Raw genomic sequence first — 23,675 nt, 5'->3', positions numbered from 1 at the left:
GAAGAGATTCTGGTCGATTCCCATCTGAGTGCAACTACAATTACCAAAGGGCCTTATAAGGGCCAGGGAAATAGGTCAAAGTGGTCATACAGAGGGTTGAGCAAAATCCCTGTACAATAGAAAGACTTTGATCTACAAGCACTGTGAAAGTAAGGGGAGTGAATCCCGCATTGAGAAAAAGCAAGTGAAGTTAATCCCGCATTGAGAGAAAGCAAAGAAAGTGAATCCCGCATTGAGAGAAAACAAGGGAAGTGAATCCTGCATTGAGAGACAGCAAGGGACGGGAATCCTGTAACACTTGAGAGTAAAGTGAATGTGAAGTCAAGCAGGGTCAGCGCCCATAAGAGGGGGGCCCATAGGTGAAGCTATCAACCAAGTACTAGCAGTCAGGAGGGCTCCTAGCCCGGCAGAGGGAGAACAAGGGGTGAAGCCATCACCTGAGTTCTGACAATCAAGAGAGGTCCGAGCCCCATGGAGGGAGATCCAGGGGTGAAACTATCATTCAAACTTCAAGTCAGAAGAGAATTGACAACATATAAAACGAAGAAACAAACTGTGAAATTGAGAAATACAATTGAGAAGGGTCAGCACCCAAAAGAGGGGAATCCAGGGCTCAACCCATCACCCAGCGAATATTGGACACAAACTTTAATTTTTTAAAGGAACTTTTTTTGTTTGTTAGCTGAACATGTCAGGCCCCGAAGGCAAGAGACTTTCAAAGGAAACGAGATTTGGCAATCAACGGTCCTGAGAACTGCCATTGGACTGTCTCATGCTGGAGAAGGCTGAGACTGTACTGGGCTCCAAGCTCCCATCTTACCCTGTGCACAAAACGTGGGGAAGGGAGACCCAGGCTACTGCATCCTGATATATTATTTGAGAACACTTCTTTCTTTTCTTGAGAATTATCCCACACCCTTTTTTGTATTTTTGGGCAATAGGTTTCTTAGGATAGGCCCTTTTATTTGACACAACACCACTAGGACTGCCTTATTTTTCATTTGATGGTCGACGCTTGCTCTCATCTTAGATTTAGATTTAGAATAGGCGTTTTTCCATCCTGCATACAGAAACTATTGTTCAATAAACACTGTTGAACTGTGATCACTTGTGTCTGTCTTACTTGTTGTCATCATAAGTTCCTTACAATACAAAGGACTAATTCGATCAAGGCATTGAGGTATTGTGGTTCCTCGAAATGCACAAGCTCATCTTTTAATTTCTCATGTAGGCCTCGTTTCAACAAGGTTTGTTGAGTAACAACCGGCCATTGAGCATCTGCGGCAAACTGGCGGAATCACCCGATGTACATAAGTAGGTCCTGGGAACCCTGCTTGATCTCCATCAACTGGTTTTGGGCCTTTGTGACCTGGTTGGGAGACTGAGATGTTTCCAAAAAGGCGTTCTCAAAGTCCTGAAAGTTGTTCAGCATTGGGCTGTTAGCAGATACATGGTGTGTAACCCAGGCTAGGGCGTTCTCCACCAGGTTGCTTAGGATGTAACCTATCCTTGCATTATCATGCGCAAAATGGGCTGCTCTGTACATAAACTGAATCTTGCAATGGTTCAATGAATTCCGTACATTTTCTTGGTTCCCCACCAAACTTCATTATGGTGGAATGGGTTACTGTGTTTTCAAAAGCCATGGCGGCAACATCATGGGCTACTGCTGCACAAAGGCTGCGGTTTTCCTGTTTCAAGGAGGCAACCTCCAAACGTAAAGCCTGCATTTCGTCCCTCAGTTATTGCAATGTTGCCATGTCCTTTTTTGTGTCTTGGAGGCACCGGCTAGCGGGGTTTCCAGGATGGATCGAGGTCAGTGCAGACAGGTGATCCTGCCCCCTTCCAGTCCAGGCGGATGTAGACTTGGACAAGGTTGGGGGCTAGTTCCCCCACACCACAGGCTAATCTACTCCCCAGTTTCATGTAGTGCAAGGGCAGCTGGCTACAGGGGTACCACTGGGTCGGGGAGCGCAGTTGGTAACACTGTCCATCAGAGGAGCCACCCTGTGGCAGGTCTTAGAGGAAAAGAAAGGAAAGAAGGAAAATGGAAACCAGGGCTGAAAAATAGTAGAAAAGGAACACAAGCAAGGGCAGAACTGGTGAAGGCAGACTGAGGACAGATACAGGAAGTGGAATAAGGAACTGCAAGGGGGCACAGTAGGATCAACAGACCAATGAGAGACAGGAGAACCGAACCTAACTCATCGGAGCGTTAATACGCACTGAGGAGGGAAAACGCCAGTCTTTTATCCATGAGCCGAGCCAAGAAGGACGTGCTGAAGTGGAGGCACGGCGCAGCCCTGACCCCTGAACCATCCCGCACACTGTGGAGCCCACCCGGAATCTGCCGCCAGCACTCCTCAGCATCTGCAAGCAATCGAGGGTTCACCAATGCCGACGCGACAGCCCGCACCAACAGGAATACAGGTGCCAGGAACCAGCAGGTAAGTGGTGCAGATGGTACGGGAGTTGACAGCGAGAATGCGTAACACTTGCTGGCGAACATAGAAGTGGTGCCTTTCTAGAATAACATTGGTCTACAAGTCGTGTTTCTTCATGGGCAGAACTGCCTCCATATACGCATCCAATTCCGCACCCTCCAGTTGTACTACTGGTAGGTGATGAAACACAATCTGGCCCTCTAACCCGAAAGCATTAATTTACAAGGCAGCCTTCTTTTCTGGCTGATATGCTATTCCATCCTTGGCTGCTAAATAAGTTTCAAATGGCGTGATCCACACTCCCCAGTTAACTGGGGGCTTGCCTGGGGTGGCTAAAACGGTGGTGGCGGCCATATTTCTTGAACAAACGATACATTCTGATATAATATTTCTCTGTCAGTCTTTTGTCGCCTTCGTGTGGCCAAAGTCTTTATGAAATACGACTTTTGACTTCTCATTGAGTTTACTATTTAATAAAATGCACCTCCTCACAGTTCTGGGGTCCCCTTGTGTCCTTTCCAATACCTGCTCACAGGCACCTATCATGCCACATAACCTGACACGGCTTCCGGCAACTCAAACCGTCCCGTCCTATTCACACGCCGCTGGAAGAACGGAGTAAACAGTTTCTTCAGTCAGGACTGTCAGGCCAGCTTCTTGTGCACGCCAGCTTCTTGTGCACGACATGGATCGTCGGCGCCATTTGTAGTGATAGAAGAATCAACAGGCCCGAGCACAGGGCCGCTCTCGCCACCACCGGACCGTCAATCTCAACTGTCAATCTCCACGATCCCCGCGCCCAACGTACCATGTGTTCCGTGCCGTGTGGCCCAGGGGCGCCTCGCGCCATGGAGCAAAGATCACAACAACAATAAAATTTAACTCGATTGCAGTTTCACTTGGTTGAATATAAAAATACTAAATTCGAGCTATGATAGCGCCCTCTTGTGGCGTACGGTTTTAATAAGGGCAAGCTTTCTCTTTTTTTAAGATCTTAGAGTGCTTCTTCTACAATATTAGAATGCGTGTCAGTCACCCTAGATGGCCGTAAACGACCAGCTTTCTAGTCCGTATTGTTTACATTGGAAGGTCGCGGTAATGACGTCATTGCGTAATTACCACCGCGCGATGGCGTAATCTTGTGCGAACATTCAGAAACTTCCGAGCATTGAGCCGAGCGCAAATATGTCTGCTGTTAGAAGTAACTGAATAGGTAAGAATAATAAGATTCTTTCATCCCGCAATGGTCTGTTTTCCAAAATTATGCAGCTTTTAGTTAGAAAAATAAGTTCTTCACCAAGTGTGTCTTCCCCCTTTCTCTAAAGATATCCGCATCGTGAGCCATTTTTCAATTAAAGCACTCTTAGACTTGGTCCGTGGCTGGTTGCCCGACCCTTGGCTGATTGTGTAAAGATGAATATGAATCACGATTTTTTTTCGAAAGGTATGTTATTGTCCTCCTGATACCCATTAATGATGTGAAGACTAAGTAGTTTGGCTATGTTTGGCATCTAAAAGTAGTCTTATTATACACATACAGACAAACTTAATAACGAAAAGCAAAGGACTGTGTCATAGAAGACTAGAGACCCAAGCGCTTGCACACAAGTTAGTTGGAGAAATTGGCAGCAGGTGAGTGTATGGCGTGGGTATATTGCCTAATACTGCACAATATGAAAACCTTGTAAAAATAGATAGAATCACTCTGCACACATGTCCATGTGTTCCATGCGTTATTGCATGTAATTTATTGAACTGTAGGTCAGCCTAACACGTGTTTCGAGCCACTGCTCTTCTTCTGAGGCTTTTGTGCTTTTCTGTTCCTGGGTGAATCAGTTGGCGTTTTGCCGTTATGGTAATGATGTGATATACAAATTCTATATAACTTTGAGATTGTGGCTGCACTTGCATCTGCTGGCCTTTCGGCACACTATTGCGCACCCTGACAACGCAGTAGTGTGCCAAAAGGCCAGCAGATACAAGTGCAGTTGCAATCGCAAAGTTATATAGAATGTGTATATCACATCCTTACCATAACGGCAAAACGCCAACTGAGTCACCCAGAAATTTAATAACGAGTTATTACCAAGAGAAGACAGCCCAGTCTGCCTACCATTTGAGGCGTACAGTGTACTTGAAATATGAACTATGGTGAGCTACCGCCCCCTTTTTTGCTACCTGGCTACGTTGTTTTTACTAAGTAACCTCGTTATAGAATATAATGGTTATTACACATTCCTCGTATGTCATTGGTCCTAAAGAAGCATTCGATTTTATTACTCTCCGAAACGTAGTTTCATGGCTACTTTGACCTTGTTTCGGAGTCTGATTTTTTGTTGCTGACTCTGGACCCTGTAAATGAGTCTGCTTTGCCTTTTCTGACTCTGTTTGTTCTGGATCTGTTTTATTGTGTGTAAACTAATTGTGTTTGATGAATTATTGTATACATTGACTGTGTTCTGTGTTTTTTAAAAATATTTTACTTTCTATGTCTCATTATTTTGTATATGTTACACCTGCTTCTCTATTTATGTTAGGTTGTTTTTTTAGAAGACATATGATACATTCTGAATTGTGAACAAATGTTTTATCTGCTCTATGATCTATCTTTGTTGAGAGGTATTCTGTGTGGAATGATTCCTTGATGGCCTACGTAACTAAGAAACGGTTCATTCCTTGCCAGACATGTATGCCTCAATGATTGACTGCATGCATAATAAATGAATTCAGCATTTTAAATATAGTCGTACAGGAACAACAACATCCCTGTAGTTCCTTTAGGTTACACCTTGCCTGGATTGTGAAACTACGTGCTACCTCCTCTTCTATGGACCCTGGAATGTGTTTTGGGCTATCTTCTGGTTTACCCTCAGCTTGGATTGCTTCTTTTGATTTGTGCTGGTTCTTCTCTTTAGCATGCCCCCTCGTGGCGTTGGAGTTCACTGGTGCTGGGGCAGTTGGATGGAAGGTTTGTCTCGGGAGGATAGCTCATGGGCAAATCGCGCACCTTGAAAGCAAGACGACACAGAGCAACACAGGTCCGATCCCCGGGTCCGCACTTAGAAACCTCTGGGTATTAAGCGCGTTATAAATAACGAATTACAATTACAATCCTACTGGCCATTATACCAAATCCATAACCTCAGCAAACCTAGTCTCATGAGGTATTGATTGTGTCCTTTCTGCGTTTTCAAGACTAAACAAGTTCCCAAATAGGAAACTCACGCCCCCTGCCCACTATCTTTTGTCTGGAAATCCAGACCAAAAATGAATGTTGTTTTAAGTACATTTGTATATTACATAAAATAGTAATACAGCAATTTTCAAAAAGAAGACCAGTACAGTCACATTAGTTCACAAGAAAACATCTTCATTTTATTCATGATGATGAAGCTAGGAGGGGCCCAACGCGTTTTGAGTGCTTCACACTCTTCATCAGGGGCATTTGCATTTCTGAGAAAGAAGTATATACAATATTTATATTAGGTTTTTAAACAAGATCCAAAGTAGTTATGATTATACCAAAAGTTTGAGACAAAAATACATTTGTTCTGTTAACCCAAGTTCACAAGGTAGCTAATTTTGTAGCACTACATACATTACTAGCCACTTGGTGCAATATTGAGCGGTACAACTGCATTAATCAAGAATTCAAAAAACATTTTTTGGTCAAGATTATCAACAGATTCCAAAAAATAAACACAGAGGTGTTGAAAGTCTGACCCACATGTCCTGGTTGTCTATGCAGTCATTGCTGCTGATAAGTAGAGAGTGAATATGGTAAGATTTCTAACCTTGTGATGCTTGGTTTTCATAAAAAGTGTAGCTGGTGGATACTCTGAATTGGTATTCTCAGTATGCTGCAACTAACTCATGGAGAGAATAAAACTTGTCACTACAAAATCTTGAATCTGGAACCTGTGTAATAGGCCAAAGAAGGGGAATTTAATCTATAGATACCAACAAATTAAAAAACAACCAATATACTGTAAAGTACACTTACCGTGGTATCAGAACGGTTACCCTTAGTAGGCGGGAATTACACCCCAAAACATCTTTAGGCAATGGTCAAAAGGTAAACCATCCTCAGTGGAATGGAAATTCTAGTGAAAAGGGATAAAAAAGCAAAGGGTAGCTAGTTTAACTCTCATTCAGAGTGATAATGCCAGCTAATGAGCATAAGAGAGGGAAAGCCTTCGTGTGGCATGCTACTTGGAAAGCATTCTCTTACCGTTAGTGTGCTGTGGAGGGTCCTGGAACTCTGATTCTCGGAAGGATGCCTGACTCCATTTAGGAAATGGCGTAATTTTATACTGTTTAGAAAAGTGATGTCATCACGCTCACGAGCGTGTGACAGCGTCATGATTCATGTTAAAAATGCAAACTGCTGCTCTTGTAGTAAAAAGAGAGAGTGTTTGTATTTGGCACCAGCTTATGCAGTCACAAGATGTACTTCTACCAAAGTCAGAAAATAATGCTGCCTAATTAAATATTCTCGTGTTTGTGGCATTGTTTACATAATGACGTCATCACGCTCATGCGCGGGTGACGTCATATGCAAACAATGTCCCGTTTGAAATACCTGTAGAAAAATCACTAATAGTAAGTATTGGAATCTATCAGTACGTGACTGATACACAAATCACTGATGTTAAAAATGCGAACTGCTGCTCTTTTAGTAAAGAGAGTGAGTGTTCGTGTTTGGCACAAGCTTATTCAATCACAAAATATTTCTCTGCCAAAGTCAGATGTTTGTGGCATTGTTTACATAATGACGTCATCCCGCGCATGCACAGTTTGTTTGTTTGTTTGTTTGTTTATTTATTTATTGTGCGCACCAGACCCTAGGGTAGCAGGGCGCAAGAGAACAAGGAGGTTTACAGCTTAGTTAACGTTTACAGGTTACAGATTAGTTAACGTTACAGGTTACAGGCATAGTGGACATTTCGAATCTGCAGGGTAGGGCAAGTGCAAGTGCAGATAAGGCGTAGCTAAACAGTCAAATCTATGGCGATCAAACAATAAAAGCAGGTTAGTACAAACATTATAAGAAGACGTTACGTATAAAGTGACATACGCTATGTCGCATTCTCAATAAGCCATTTTATGGTGTTCTTTCTGAAGTTATTGAAGGTTTGGTCAGATCTGAGTGCAAGGGGTAGGGAGTTCCATAACTGTGCTGCCTTAACTGGGAAGCTGGAACCTCCAATGGAGGCTAGATTGAATCTGGGCACTAGGAGGCAGTTGGGGCTGGCTGTCCTTGTGAGTCTCGTTGGATTTTTCCTGTTGAAGCGTTCTGAGAGGTATCGGGGAGCTTTGTTGTTTAGGCATTTGTGGATAAGGGACGCAGATTTAAGGTTGATTTTTTCTTGGGTGGAAAGCCATTTGTGTTTTCGTCTTATTTCTGAAATGTGTGCACTTCTGGGGATACTTAGGGCCGCTCTAAGTGCATTGTTTTGGAGCACTTGGATTCTGTGGATGTTTTGTTTGGTAGTCCCTATGTAGAGGGCGTTGCAATAATCTAATTTCGATAAAATGAGGGCTCTAGCTAGAATAAGACAGCTGTCCTCTGAAAGGAATGGTTTCCCAGCTCGTATTAACTTGCATGTATAGGCAGTGGATGATGACAGTGAGTTCACCTGTTTGGTGAAAGATAGTGTCGCATCAAGGTAAAAACCTAGGGTTTTTACTTCTCTGGCGACCTTGATAGTGTTACCATCGATGATGAAGGCGGAGTAGTTTTGGTTAAGTTTGGAGATACGGGCTGCCGTGCCCAGGATGATGAGCTCTGTTTTGTCATCGTTCAAGCATAGGCCATGGTTGGCCATCCATGCTTGAACGATGCTATAGACTCTATTCACCAGAGCCAGATCTTCGACGTAATCCCCAGTAAGTGGTAAGAGAATCTGAGTATCATCTGCATAGTTAGTGTAGGTGATACCCAGATTATCAAGATCGTCAAAGAGTGGCTTGGTGAAGATGTTATAGAGTGTCGGCGAGACGCAGGATCCCTGGGGCACTCCGCAAGTGATTGGGATAGGGTCTGCTGCCGCTGCGGGGGAGAACACCCTCATAGTCCTGTCACTAAGAAATGATTGAATCCAGACTATAGCCTCCTCTGAGAAGTGGGCAGCCGAGTCCAAGTGATTACATAGGACTTTATGGTCCACCAGATCAAAGGCGGCTGAAAGGTCTAGAAGGAGGAGGAGAGCTAGTTTTCCCTCGTCTCTGAGTGAGTCTATTTGGGCTTTTAGGTCGATAAGGGCAGTCTCTGTGCCGTGTTGCGGACGGAAACCGGATTGGCGGGTGCCGAGGAGATGGTTCATCTCAAGGAAGTTCTGGATTTGGGTGTATGCTACCTTGTCTAATATTTTTAGTAGGAAGGGAACCGTGGTGATGGGCCTGTAGTTAGTAGGAATGTTGGGGTCCAATGTTTGCTTTTTTAGGAGGGGGAGTACCCAAGATTCCTTTAGGTTGCGGGGGATGGTGCCCGTAGTAAAGGAGGCATTGATAAGTTGACGTCATATGTAAACAATGTCCTATTTGAAATACCTGTGAAAAAATCAAAAATGGTAAGTATTGGAATGTATCAGTACGTGACTGGTACACAAATCACTGATGTTCATGGGGAAAAGCGTATAGAAAAATGAAATGAACAAAGAATGCAGTGATACTGCCTGTTTGTGTAGGAAATGCGCCTATATGCGTGGCGTCACGAGGACTTGTACATTTGTAGGATAGGTGATACTTTGGGGTCAAAGGTAGGATGTGTCTTTACAAGATCACACACCTATCCGTGCAGAAAGTGAAATTGCACATCAACCAAGCAGGTGATGGGTTAGTGGTGGCCCTTATACACAGACTAATATGTTGTTTATAATAGTGTTTAAACCTAAATGCTGGTGTTAGAGATAATTAAGTGGAGGGGAAGTACCGCACTGAGATGCAATTTGACAATCACAGTGAAGTTTAATCCACCAGATTTTAGTGAGCCAGAGATTTTGCACAAATGCTCAATTTTTCGAAATGTGTATGTGCCATTTGCACCCTTAGTACCCTAATGAGCATAGAGGGGTGTATTATCCCCATGACTAGATTCCAGTGGAGGTTCAGTAATGTAAACATCTCTGAGCCCAACCTAGTGGACAAAGGACGAGACCTTCAAGTTTGTGTCCTCCACAATAGATATATACATAAAACTGATGTGTCATTAGTAGCATCATATGCCAACAATTAACTGACCGGTTGTACGGTTCACATTCTCATTCTTTAGGTTCTAGAGCCCATCACATACAGGATTCCAAACTAGCCCATGTTACATAAACAGTGTAGAGATGAGAACTGCCCCACACGGGCTTCACATTCTCATAATACTTAGTATGCCAGATGATGGTATAAAGCCTAGTAACATTTGTGATGTGATCAAACAAGTTGTGCAGAAAGAGAGCTCGCTGGACTGGATATCAGATAGGACAGAAGACTTCCTGATCAACAAGAATCCAGTAATTCCAGTGTTTTATGGATTACCAAAAATTCATAAGAATATTCAAGACCCTCCATTTAGACCTATAGTTGCAGGCACAAATAGCATTTTTCAACCTCTGGCAGTCTATCTAGACACTGCTCTCCAACCACTTGTGAAGAAGATACCAACTTATCTTAAAGATACAACTCATTTCCTGCAGATTATTAGAGCACGGAACATCAATTTTTCTAATCCTTTACTATTTTCAATGGACGTTAGTAGTTTATAGACGTCAATTACACATGGTGACGGTATAGCTGCTTTAGAATGGTTTCTTTTAAGAAATGATGACATCTCAATCCAAAAATCGTTTGCCATTGAACTAATAAACCTAATCTTATATAACAACTACTTTAGGTTTAATGATCAGTACTACCTGCAAATCTCAGGAATTTATATGGGTTCAGCTGTGGCCCCTTCATATGCGAACATCTTTATGTTTCACTTTGAAAAAACCCATGTGCTAGACCATCCTCAATGGAAAAACAACATTCACTGCTGTATAAGGTATATAGATGACATTTTCGGCATCTGGAATGGCACAGAACAAGAGCTTGTGGAATTCTGGGAATATATTAACCAATGTAATCCACGGATTAAATTCACCATCGAAATTTGTGCAGCTTTTCACTGCGGCATGAAGTAAATATCTATCATGGCTCCGATCGCTCCCAGAATACACTGCGCACCAGCGCCATTTTAGTTCAAGCATAACAATTCCACCCTTGGATATTTACCTTCCATAGCCCAGTGGCAGACGAGCCGGTCTCTGAATCCGACAAAACATTAAAACTAAATTAGGAATACATTGAATACAACAACAACAAGCTATTATGATAGCTAATATAATGCAAATGCAAGCAAAAGCGTAACGTAGTGTACCCCCAATATCAGATATCCATGTGAATAACCAATCCCACCAATTCCCAGTACGATCTTGAGACACTTGAGAAATTAGACCCCTCAAACCTCGAATATGACTTTCAATGGATCGTGAATGGTCACTTAGATTAAAACAACACATACTTTCAAATGCGTTACACCCTAAATTATGCTTTAGCAATAGATAATCAACAGCAGCTCTGTTCCGCAAAGTTGCTTTTCTAATAACTTGACTATCAAGGAGTAATTCTTCTAATGCCTGAGAAGTATGATTAAGGCTTTTGACTACTAAACATGCTAATTTCATCAAAGATTTGTAACCCCCAGCAGCTAAACCCCAAACTCCCACTAATGAAAGGGTTAATGCTAGAACCTCAGCTTCTGATAACAAGTGTACATGTGAATCACAATCATGAGATAGACCCACAGATTCGAAAGTTGACAGTTTACCTCGAGTTATCGTGGGTGTAAAGGAAACATCATTAGTCCTAATCGAGTTAAAGCACATGGACCTCTGGAAATGTTATCTGGAATATAAGTGTATGTGATGTTGCCACATGAAAAGAGCCATCCTGTTGGAAGTTTCACATGATTCAAATGACTGGCAGCTATCACTGTATGATTACAAGACATAGTATTATTTACACTGGTGCATGTGCGTGGCACTCGCGAACACAGTCGCTGCTCAAACCTTCTATGATTGTGCTGTTTGGTTAAATCGATCTGTTGGCATTTGCCAATTTCTTGTGCATTGCATGTCATGAAATAACATACATCACCTTGGGTTATATTATAAGTAATAACACGTGTCAAATTTCTCCATTTGCGATCGGTTTCTTGGCAAAACCTACAGTACTCATAAACGGAAAAAGATTGCCTAATATCCGAATCTTGAACCAAAGAATGATTGTGTGTGACGCCGAAGATATGTTTTTAAAACCGGAGCAGGAGTTGGCACTGCTACTAAACACGCAGTCAGTAAAGCTTCAGAATTGGGCACATCAGTAAGACAGAAGTGCGATATGTTGAGCACCTGCTGTGCCAGATATATCCACATATTCTCCGTCTGGGTGATCATAGGAGAATGTTTTCGCCGTCCTGAAAATGCTTTGCATGACTGACATCAAGGTTGTTTTCACTTGCTCCTGATGTATTTGCCGCATTTCACGAATCCATGTCTTCGGTCTGGCTGGCTTTTCGGCATCGGCATGAGGCTGCTTTGAGACAACACTTTTCATCACTATCAGTATCCCCTTGATCATTGGCACAGAGGTGACATTTTTCGTTGGTAGCAGCAGGCTGTTTAACTCTCTCAAAAGGAGTCCATTTAGTACCACAATTACACCAGCCAGACACAGGATCTACAAGGCAAACTCAGAAAAGAGATGAAAAGAGTGTTGTACATCACTCTCTTTTTACCAGGCTCCATGACTAAAACTACTTGATCTTTGCCTGATGCAATGACATCTGCGGGCACTGGTGGGCCACTTGGCTTTTCCACCCACACCTTTGCACCCGGTACCATTCTGTCTGAAGAGCCAAAACCACGATCCCCACGGGTAGTTATCACTGTAGGAGGCTCCCCCTTCTTAATCATGGACAACTTAACAGGAATAATGATCAATTGGGCCACTCGATCACCCTTGTGGATCGATAACAATTGGTCCCCACTATTCATTAGGATGACTTTAATCTCACCTTGGTAATCCGCATCAATTACCCCTCCCAACACTTGAACTCCCTTCAATGCTAGGCCAGATCTAGGGGCAATCCATCCCATGTGCTCTGGGAGAATTTGTACTCCAATCCCTGTTTCAATTACAACCATCCCTCTCGGGTCTAATCTGATTTCTTCATGGGAATGCAAGTCTACCCCTGCTGACTCTGGAGTTGCTCGATAGGGAGCTAAAGAACCCAGAGTAATTTCCCAGTACAATAGTGTTTCTCTGACTGAATTGGGTTGAACCTGTAAAGTAGGAGTCATTAATCGCATTAGAGGAGTTTCATGCTCATTCACAGGTCTATTGTACAATACTTGCACCGTATCAAACACACAATCACGCCAGCCTGCCAAATTGCCATCTCCAGATTTGCGCAACTGCTCTTTCAATAACACATTCATTCGTTCAATTAACCCTGAAGCAGCTGGGTAATACGGTACGTCATACAACCACTCAATGTTCTTTTCCTGACAGTACTCCTGAATTAATTTGCCTTTGAAATGAGACCCATTGTCACTTTGAATATGCAAAGGCACTACATAATGTAGTATGATCTGATCTAACAACCTGATGGTGTTCAGTTGTGTTGCACGCTTGCACGGCAAAACCATCAAATATCCTGAGTATGTATCTACAATAGTGCATGCATACTGACAACCTCTACTGATTGGCATGGGACCAATATAATCAATCTGCCAAATTTGACCTGGTAATTTTCCTCTTCGCAATGTACCTCGAACAATCTGAGGAATAGGTCTATGCAGTTGGTGTTGGCACACTGGACATTGCAAAATGATCGGTTTCACTACTTCTAAAGGAAGACTGATTCCTCGTGCTTGTGCCCACCTGATAGTAGTCTTTTCTCCGAGGTGCCCACATTTCTGATGAGCCCATTTGGCCAAACCCTCTAAATCGTCTTCCTGAGTCTCTGCATCCACAGATGAAATCTTGGTGTGTTCGTCTGCAACATAATAAAACCAACGTTCTAATGAGTCTGTGGCACAATGCGCGTCCACATGATATACAGTGACTTCACTTTGTGATAACATTTCTGCAATATCTTGCCACAGTTCTTTTCCCCACAACTCTTTTGAATGAATCTTCCACCCATTCTTTTGCCAGGTTGGCAACCACACTGCCAATCCATTCGCCACTGACCATGAATCTGTGTACACATAACATTGACCAGGGGTCTCTTGATTCAATGCTTGGTAAACTGCATAAAGCTCTGCAAACTGACTGCTCTTCCCTTTCCCTGACGTTGTCAACATCTTTTTTGTCTTGGGATTATACGACACTGCTTTCCAGTACCGCTCAGTTCCCACATATCGAGCTGAGCCATCCGTGAACCAAGCATGCTCTGTTTGCTCCACGGTCAAATCGCTGTAAGGTACTCCCCATTTCACGGGAGACTCATGTTTTTCAGGCACTTCCGATGGTATGTAATCTGAGGGCAGTATGTTGGCTACTTGCTCATGTAATTTTGCAACTCCACCCTTCCCTGATTTGGCTCTGTCTTGAATATACCATTTCCATTTAATTATGCTGGCTTCTTGAGCATGTCCTATTCTATGCGTTTTAGGAGAGCTCAGTACCCATTGCATGATTGGTATTTCTGGTCTCATTAATACATCATGGCCCACTGTCATTTGCTCGATATCAACAAGGGCCCAATAACACGCCAACAATTGCTTCTCAAACGGAGTGTATGAGTTACCAGCATCGGGCAACTTACGACTCCAAAACCCCAATGGCACACGTTTCCTGTCTTGTTTTTGCCACACACTCCAGTTAGCATAATTGTCTTGTACAGACACATTTAATTCCACTTCGCCTTCCTTCAATGGCCATAAATCAAGCACCTGCTGCACGGTGTCTTTCGCCAGCTCAAAGGCTTTCTGCTGCTCTTCCCCCCACTGAAACTCATATTTCTTTTCGTGTCACCTTGTAGAGGGGGGCCAATATCTGCCCTAAATGGGGAATGTGCTGTCTCCAAAACCCAAACAGCCCTATAAACTGCTGAGCTTGCTTTTTGTTCATTGGAGTGGTGAATTCAAGTATTTTCTGTCGGGCTTTTGGCACCATTTCTCGATGCCCATGATGCCACTGAATCCCTAGGAGGAATATCACTGTTTCAGCTGGAACTTGAATTTTACTTGGGTTAATCTCCCACCCGTCCTTCTTCAATCCTTCCATAATGACATCTAACTGGCTTTGCACACTGTGCTCATCCTTGCCCTGAATCAAAATATCATCAATGTAATGAGAAATTTGTATGTCAGGTTTACACGGTATCTTGTCTAAGTGCTCTGCCACCAGCTGGTGACAGATAGTCGGGCTATGTATGTACCCCATAGGTAGCCTCGTAAAAGTGTACTGACGTCCACTCCACGAAAATGCAAACTGCTCTTGACACTCTTCAGCAATTGGCACATAGAAAAATGCATTGGCTAAATCGATCACTGCATACCAAGTCCCCTCAAACTTTTGGACATTCTCAATCAAGGTAATGGCATCTGGGACTGCGGGCACTAAGGGAGGAGTGTGTTTATTCAACTCCCGGTAATCCACCGTCATCCTCCACAGCCCATCTCCCTTTTTAATAGGGCAGAGAGGATTGTTCCATGCGGTGGTAATAGGGCGTAACACACCCGCCTCCACGTACTCTTTTATGGTGTCTGAAATTTCCTTGTGCCCCCCAGGAATGCGGTATTGTTTCATTGCTACCCGCTTGGTTGCCACCGGCACTTGCACTGGGGGCATCTTAAATTTGCCTACAGTAATGGGTGTACAGATCAATGCACTCACCCCAAACTGGTACGTTTTACCGCCAAGTCCCAAGGTTAACCCTTCCAAAATGTCAAAGCCAATTATATATTCAGGTATCGGGACAATCAACCCTTGGTATTTCTGCCTATTCAAATTGCCTATTTTCATCTCCACTTTCGTTTGTACGGCGGGGGTCTACTTTCCCCTTAGTCCTGTAATAGTAAACTGTTTGCCTTTAAATCATGTTGGATTGCCATGAATCAAAGAGGCCTCCGCCCCGGTGTCTATCAATGCTCGCACCCCTTGTGTATTTCCTCGCCCCCAAAAAATCTTAACATTAACATGAGGCCGCCTATCAACTTTTATGCGGGCAGACGCTGCCGGAGCTTGGCCGAAGCCCTAGTCAAAATTCGAATGAGTGTGACTCGACTCCGCCTCTAACATCGCACTCACCACCTTTCTCAAATCAGCGTATGTTGGCTGGTACGGGGAGGGTGTCCCCATAGACCCTTCCTCTTGTTCTTCCGCAGGGGGAGCAGAAGGTAAGGTGTCCCCCTGTGGCGTGGTGACTACCTGTTTCTTAACCTGTTTATAGCGCTCTTTGGCTGCAAGTCCTCGTTTTTTGTATAATTCATACATTACTCTGGTTTCAATGCCATCAATTTCTTCGTGTGGCACACCATCTTTTAACAAAGCCAAAAACATGTCTTTTCGGGACACTCGGGAGTCTCTGCTATCTTGCTGCCTGCCTTCGGTTCTTCTCTCACTCCGCCCCTCTCTCTCCCGTGGCTTGTTACCGCTCTTATTCCACTCCCCTAAATCTGCAAGTTGCCGAATGGCATCCGCTACCTCATCAGTAGCTTTGCCCGTCATACCTACGAGCAAAGTCATAATGACACTTTTGTATACGGGTGGCGCGGTTCTAATCACCATGTTTCGAGTTCAAACTGAGAGCAGCACGGCTCCCATGTGATCAGGAGCATCTATGTGAATAGCCTCTTTCATAGCATGCTCTCTGACTTTTTGAATTGCCTCTCTCAACGTATACCACTTCGTTTCTTCGCTAGGCCAATCTGTGGTAATGGGGTATTTACGGTTACATGCTTGGGCTACCAGGTGCAACAAAGACACCTGTGTATCTTGACCATTTCCGTGAGGGGGCGGTCCTGCCCTTAAGACCTCCTGTACAGACCTCCTGTACATTGGTGTCAATTGACAGGCGTAAAAAACGCGGTGGATCCGTAGAATCAACCAACAACCCTGCAGCACCCCCATCTAGCAATCTCACCATCCATGTCAATAAAGCTTCCCCTGATGTTTGCCTCAAACGGGTAATAATTTCCCCAACCTCCTGCTGTGTGTAATCCTCCAGCGTGGTTAAATCCACCATTCTGCCAGCAGGATTCTGCGGGTGGGGTCCGGCTCGCTGTCTTCTAACGGGCTTAGCCGCCACTGTTTTCTGTTTCACTTCCATTTTGGGGTCAGACTAATTTGTGGAACTACTTTCTAGACTGGTTGAGTCAAAAATATCACCATCCCACTTATCTGGATCCCAGTCCACACCAGCAGTAGTGATTACAGCTGCCACCTTTCTTTTGTTGACCCCTCCCCGTCTTTTCCTATACTTATACCGGGCTACTCTGACTGCTGCCCTCTTGGCCACAGCCTGATATGTGTCAGCCTTATCTTTAAACAATTTCATTTGAATCTGCTGCATTAACGCAGTCTGCCTTTCTGCAGCCAGCTCTCTTTCTAATCGCAAAACCTAATTTTTCATTTCCACCTTCATTTGATGTATTTTCCTATAAGCATGCAAAAGAACCCAACCTCGCCTACATAGTGCCGCACATTCTCTGCCACGTTCTACTGGAACTTGTTGCAAGCATGCCATTACATCAGACGGATCGGCGCCTCCCAATCCTTGATCCCATGTTTCACTTAGACTTGCACCACATGCCCACGCCTGGGCCAACTTATCATATGGACTCTTAGTCCAGCCTGGAATAACAACATCAGAACAGTCACCGCCAGCGGTAACGCTCTTTTTCCTGAACAAACTACTCATCATCACAAACAAAACAAAACCTCTTTATATCTATATATTTTTTCTCTCCACACTGCAATCACTCCCACAGGCACGCACACACCAGCAAAGGAAAAAACTTCACTACTCAACAACTTCACTACCCACTTACTTTCACCTGCAAGATAACTGAATCCTATCTATGTTCAAACAGATTCTTTACTACTCAGAACAACTCATCACAAGTATCCTGTTTGTGACGCCAAAAATGTATTGCTCTCCCCAGAGTGCACGGAAAATCATAAATCACCAATGCAATTATAGAGCCAATACTGTGAACGCAGAAAGATGCAATAACCCGCGACCACACACTCTTAGAAAATAATCAGCACTTATACGGCTATTTATTCAAAGTTTAGAAACAACCAGTAATAACATAGAAATAACTCATAGAAGTAACATAGACATAAATCACAGAAGAAGCAAAGAATTCAAAAGGAAATACATCACCGTGAGTGTAACTGGATTCCTCATGTCGCCCAGAAGCGGCTGGAATACCCTGGGAACAGCCAGGCCGAGAGCACCACAGCTCACCGGAATGCCGGACGTAAGCGTCCTCCTCCGGCCGAAGTCTCACCTGACCACCCCCTGGGCTCTGCATATATGCACACTCCGAAAAGGGGTGGCGATTCTCGAACCTTCTGGAAATGGCACTTGTGCATTGATGAGCAGTCGTTGGTTACCAGCTGGGTCAATCGACAGCCACCCTCAAGGAGCAGAGTGCCTCCCTCCTCTAAAAAAACACGCTCATAACAAACCATAACAAAGTTAGCTTTCCCAGCAGAAATGTCCTTGACCGCATACCAGGTTTGGAAAGCATGTTTTCCTCAGCACTGTGAATCTATCAAAATGTGTGCAGCTTTTCACTGCGGCATGAAGTAAATATCCATCGTGGCTCTGAGCGCTCCCAGAATACACTGCACACCAGCGCCATTTTAGTTCAAGCATAACACTAAGATCTGGTGGATTAGACTTCACTGTGATTGTTAAATTGCATCTCAGTGCGGTACTTCCCTTCCACTTAATTATCTCTAACACCAGCATTTAGTTTTAACCACTATTATAAACAACATATTAGCCCGTGTATAAGGGTCACCACTAACCCATCACCTTCCTTGGGTGATGTGCAATTTCACTTTCTGCATGGATAGGTGTGTGATCTTGTAAAGACACATCCTACCTTTGACCCCGAAGTATCACCTACCCTACAAATTTACAAGTCCTCGTGACGCCACGCATATAGGCGCATTTCCTACACAAACAGGCAGTATCACTGCATCCTTTGTTAATTTCATTTTTCTATACGCTTTTCCCCATGAACATCAGTGATTTGTATGCCAGTCACGTACTGATATATTCCAATACTTATCATTTGTGATTTTTTCACAGGTATTTCAAACAGGACATTGTTTACATATGACGTCACCCGCGCATGCGCGTGATGGCGTCATTATGTAAACAATGCCACAAACATGAGAATATTTAATTAGGCAGCATTATTTTCTGACTTCGGCAGAGAAATATTTTGTGATTGAATAAGCTTGTGCCAAACACTCGCTCTCTTTACTAAAAGAGCAGCAGTTTGCATTTTTAACATCAGTGATTCATGTATCAGTCGCGTACTGATAGATTCCAATATTTACCATTAGTGATTCTTCCGCGGTTATTTCAAACAGGACATTGTTTGCATATGACGTCACCCGCGCATGCGCGTGATGACGTCATTATGTAAACAATGCCACAAACGTGAGAATATTTAATTAGGCATCATTATTTTCTGACTTTGGTAGAAATACATCTTGTGACTGCATAAGCTGGTGCCAAACACAAACACTCGCTCTTTTTTCTAAAAGAGCAGCAGTTCGCATTTGTAACATGAATCATGACTCTGTCACACGCTCGTGAGCGTGATGACATCACTTTTCTACACAGTACAAAATGACGCCATTTCCTAAATGGAGTCAGGCATCCTTCCGAGAATCAGAGTTCCAGGACCCTCAACAGCGCACAAACGGTAAGAGAATGCTTTCCAAGTAGCATGCCACACGAGGGCTTTCCCTCTCTTATGCTCATTAGCTGGCATTATCACTCTAAATGAGAGTTAAACTAGCTACCCTTTGCTTTTTTACCCCTTTTCACTAGACTTTCCATTCCACTGAGGATGGTTTACCTTTTGACCATTGCCTAAAGAAGTTTTGGGGTGTAATTCCCGCCTACTAAGGATGACCGTTCTAATACCACTGTAAGTGTACTTTACAGTATATTTTTTATTTTTTTATTTATTGCTATCCCTAGATTAAATACCCCTTCGTTGGCCTATTACACATGTTACTGATTCAAGATTTTGGAGTGACAAGTTATTATTCTCTCCATGAGTTAGTTGCAGCATACTGAGAATATCATTTCAGAGTATCCAACAGCTACTCTTTTTATGAAAACCAAGGATCACAAGGTTAGAAATCTTACCATATTCACTCTCTACTTATCAGCAGCAATGACTGCATAGACAACCAGGACATTTGGGTCAGACTTTCAACACCTCTGTGTTTATTTTTTGGAATCTGTCGATAATCTTGACCAAAAGATTGTTTTTGAATTCTTGATTGATGCAGTGGTACCGCTCAATATTGCACCAAGTGGCTAGTAATGTATGTAGTGCTACAAAAGTAGCTACCTTGTGAACTTGGGTTAACAGAACAAATGTATTTCTGTCTCAAACTTTTGGTATGATCGTAATTACTTTGGATCTTGTTTAAAAACCTAATATCAATATTGTATATACTTCTTTCTCAGAAATGCAAACGCCCCTGATGAAGAGTGTGAAGCACTCAAAACGCGTTGGGCCCCTCCTGGCTTCATTATCATGAATAAAATGAAGATGTTTTCTTGTGAACTAATCTGACTGTACTAGTCTTCTTTTTGAAAATTGCTTTATTACTATTATATGTAATATACAAATGTACTTAGAACAACATTAATTTTTGGTCTGGATTTCCAGACAAAAGATAGCGTGCAGGGGATGTGAGTTCCCTATTTGGGAACTTGTTTAGTCTTGTATGTGTAGTACAACCTAGGTGTCAAGGTTGTCGTTCTGTCCTCTGCACCTTCAACTCTGCACTTACTCACTAATTCAGCCTATAATAATTACCTACATTACCCAGCATCTGATACAGGGTGTACACTCGATGTTCAAACTTCTCTTTGCTCCTTTCTGCGTTTTCCCATCTGTGACCATCACCCGTACCATTTTGTACACATTTAAAACATATCTTCCCTCCCTACTCTTCTTCCCTGTTCCCCCAAGTTTGTATCTTAAGCAGTACTTTGGGAGATCCTCTAGGCATAACACAGATTAGACTAGGGCACCAACTTGAGCCTCTCAGAGACTGCCTCTGCTTTGGTTCAATGCTTAACGCCCTCCCCCCCACCCCGCCACCTCTTTTGTTGGTCTACTAATGATTAAACAACCAGTGTATTAACTTTTTAGAAATGTTGTTTTACAATATATGGGCCTCACCCGCAACGGAGACTTAAGAGATCTCTCTGGCTCCCTTCCTTTCTCTCAAAGAAGGAACCATGTCAAGAACACTGCCATGAACATAATGGTGAAGAGGTAGTGCTGTGTCCTGAGCCCTGCAGATAAGGAGTGTATCAGCCACTTCATCTCCCTAAAAATAGGCAATTCCTCCCCCAAAAAAAAAACATAGGAAGTTAAAATACTCCCAACACAAAGTTGGAGCCCGTCCCTCTGTTTTCACCCACACATTTCAATGAGCGACATGAAGAAAACATACTGTTGTTACTGGTTGATCTAAAAGGGTAAACATCTATCTGTAAATGTGTATGAATAGCTAGGTTCAAAGCAATATTTTTTACAAAAATATTACTTTTTTACAATTAAAACAGTTTGACTCGCTTATAAAATACTCCCATTGGGAATGAGACCTACTTTTTGCTCCTTAAAAAAAACAATTTACTCTCAACTTTAAAAAATAGGGAAATCATATCTGGAGCACTGCATGCCCTTCAGTTTCCATAGTTTAACAGAGGTGCAGTTATTTGGTTAGTCAAGTACATCTGAATAGTTGACTTTTCACAGGGAAGGCGTGCTGAATTTTTCTGATCCTCCAATCCTTCCTTTATGATGGACATCCCTTGTTTTCCTTCAGCCGTAGCTCCCTGTATGACTCTTTTGAAAGTATTCCACAGAGGACAGCTCTTTAAGATAGGTAAGTGCACCTTCTTCTTCCTTGGATGTTATCCGGTACAGCTCTGAAAGGTGTTCAAACGATAGCAAGATGGGGAATCCCTAGCTATATTTGACTTTGTGGTCCCTCGGCCACGTTGTAAGCTGCTTGCATTCTCTTAGTTTGAGCAAGGTTAGTGAGGGTAGTCTTAAAAAATGCAGATCTTGGACCCTTCAAAATCTAGGTCCCCCTTCAACCTTGCTTTGACATTTTGCCAATATAGATTGTGAGCCACATGGGGGCCTCCCCCACAGTTTCTCAAAGGAGACCTCCGTCACCTTGAAAACTTTATTTTGTTTGCCATTTCTTCTATGACCAATGTTGATTCTCCTTCCCTTTTTTTTACACCCAGAATACAGATGTTGCACCACCCTTCGATTCTCTAGGTCGCCAATCTAAAGCACTAGCTCAGCCTCTCTGTCATCAAAGTCTTTCATGCGTCATTTCATTTCGAGGATGTCAGCTGATAGTTTGTTATTCTTTAACGCTTGTCCTCCACTTTATCTATTCTCGTTTTCAGCTCAGTCATAGAGTTGTAGGTCTCTGCCTAGAGATTCGATATCCTGCAACTGTAGTTTGATGTCGGATTTTGTCAAAGCCTCATGTGGCGCATCCTTAGGGTGTGACTAGGCTCACTGCTGCTGTTGGACAAATTGGATGAGGTCCTTCAAAATATTTAGAGTAAGGACAGTGTCGCCCATGCAGTCATCTGTAAAAAGCAGTCCTCTACAGATCAATGGAGCCCTGTAGCCTGCTCTCTGTGGTGTGGTCTAGGGTTTTGTGGGTTAGAATCCCCTCTCTATGATTTTGAAGGGGCCTTCCCTGGTCTCCCACCTCTGCTTTGCCTTGGGGTGATATTGTATATCCTGTGCTATTTGGGGGTCTGGAGCACACACGTTAGAAGGGCCAGTCAGAATAGCCCCTCTCCATTGGCGCAAGAGCACCCAGCAGGTGTCTGGTAGTCACAGGAGCAGTGCCTTCACTTGCAGCACTTTACTGGCAGTGCTTGGTCCTCTTCCTGTGGGCCTGTGGTCTTGCCATCAGTTCCCTTCTGCACCTGTCATCCTATGAAGCATGGCACTCCACTTTGGGACCCTCTCGCCTTTCTTTTTGGGATCACTACACTCCATACATGAGAAAGGGGTCACAATCACACTGGTCGGCACTGGTGATCCCAACAGGACTTCTCAGTGTTCTACATAGATGAGTGTCTAATGTTCATCCCTTTGTTCTCGCCAGTGGGACTCTCCACGCTCCTCCTGAACCCTGTCAGCGGTGTGAGAAACCTGAAGGTGTTTCCCTAACTTGTCCCCGGGGATCTGACATCCAGGTGGCCAGGACACAGCCATTGCTATTGGATCCAGTTCTTGGGGGTCGACCAGTAAGGGAGGATCACCTGGATGGGGGGGTCCTTGGGGAGTGGGACACCGACGGGTAAGACACAGTGTCCCCTTCTTTTGACACCTTTTCCCCATCTTACCACGCAGGGCATTCAAAAACACTGCCCCACCTCCTTTTCCGACACAAACACTTTTGCACAATATGGAAGACAAAGGACTAATACTAGAGACGTTTACCTGACCTGTCCCAACACAAGGGTCAAGCAAAGTCAGGCAATTGACCAGAATCACACACACTTGACAGCACTTTCTCTTCCTCACAGGGATAAAAGGTGGAGCACGAGAACACAGGACGAGCAAGGCAGACCGCACGACGTGAGAGCTAACTCAGCACAGCAGTTTAAGAGCAGGAGAAATACGGCGCAAACCGAGGGGGTGACAAGGAGAGAAGCGACCTTCCCCTTTCTGACCAAGGCCCGTGAATCCTCCACAGAAGGATCTATAAGGCCGCAAACAATAGCCAGCATGTGTTGCAGCAGATGTCTACGGTACACAAGACCCTCCTCTGCTGATAACCAAGCCGGGGAGAGACACAGGTCTCTGTGGTACCAACCACGACTCGAAGGAGAAGAAAGCCAAGCGGTTCATCACAGCTGGTGAGTCG

At 43.7% G+C, this 23,675-nt stretch overlaps 1 protein-coding gene across 4 annotated transcripts in view; it reads left to right on the top strand.

Annotated features, from left to right (window-relative positions):
- The window catches only part of LOC138567368 (uncharacterized), a 963,890-nt gene that overhangs the window by 116,384 nt on the left and 823,831 nt on the right, over positions 1-23,675 (top strand). Inside the window, exons 1-2 of one of the 4 annotated variants that reach the window (XM_069645509.1) lie at positions 3,490-3,657; positions 3,985-4,076. The exons of 2 other annotated variants lie outside the window; for them this stretch is intronic. The gene's annotated coding sequence lies outside the window, so the exon portion shown is untranslated. Of the gene's footprint in view, positions 1-3,488; positions 3,658-3,984; positions 4,077-23,675 lie in introns of those variants that run through there. One more of the 4 variants, XM_069645512.1, reaches the window with a different exon arrangement.

This window comes from Ambystoma mexicanum, chromosome 2p (assembly GCF_040938575.1).
Source record: "Ambystoma mexicanum isolate Mex_15411 chromosome 2p, UKY_AmexF1_1, whole genome shotgun sequence".
NCBI classification, from domain to species: Eukaryota; Metazoa; Chordata; class Amphibia; order Caudata; family Ambystomatidae; genus Ambystoma; species Ambystoma mexicanum.
This window is presented reverse-complemented; position numbering and strand designations above follow the sequence as displayed.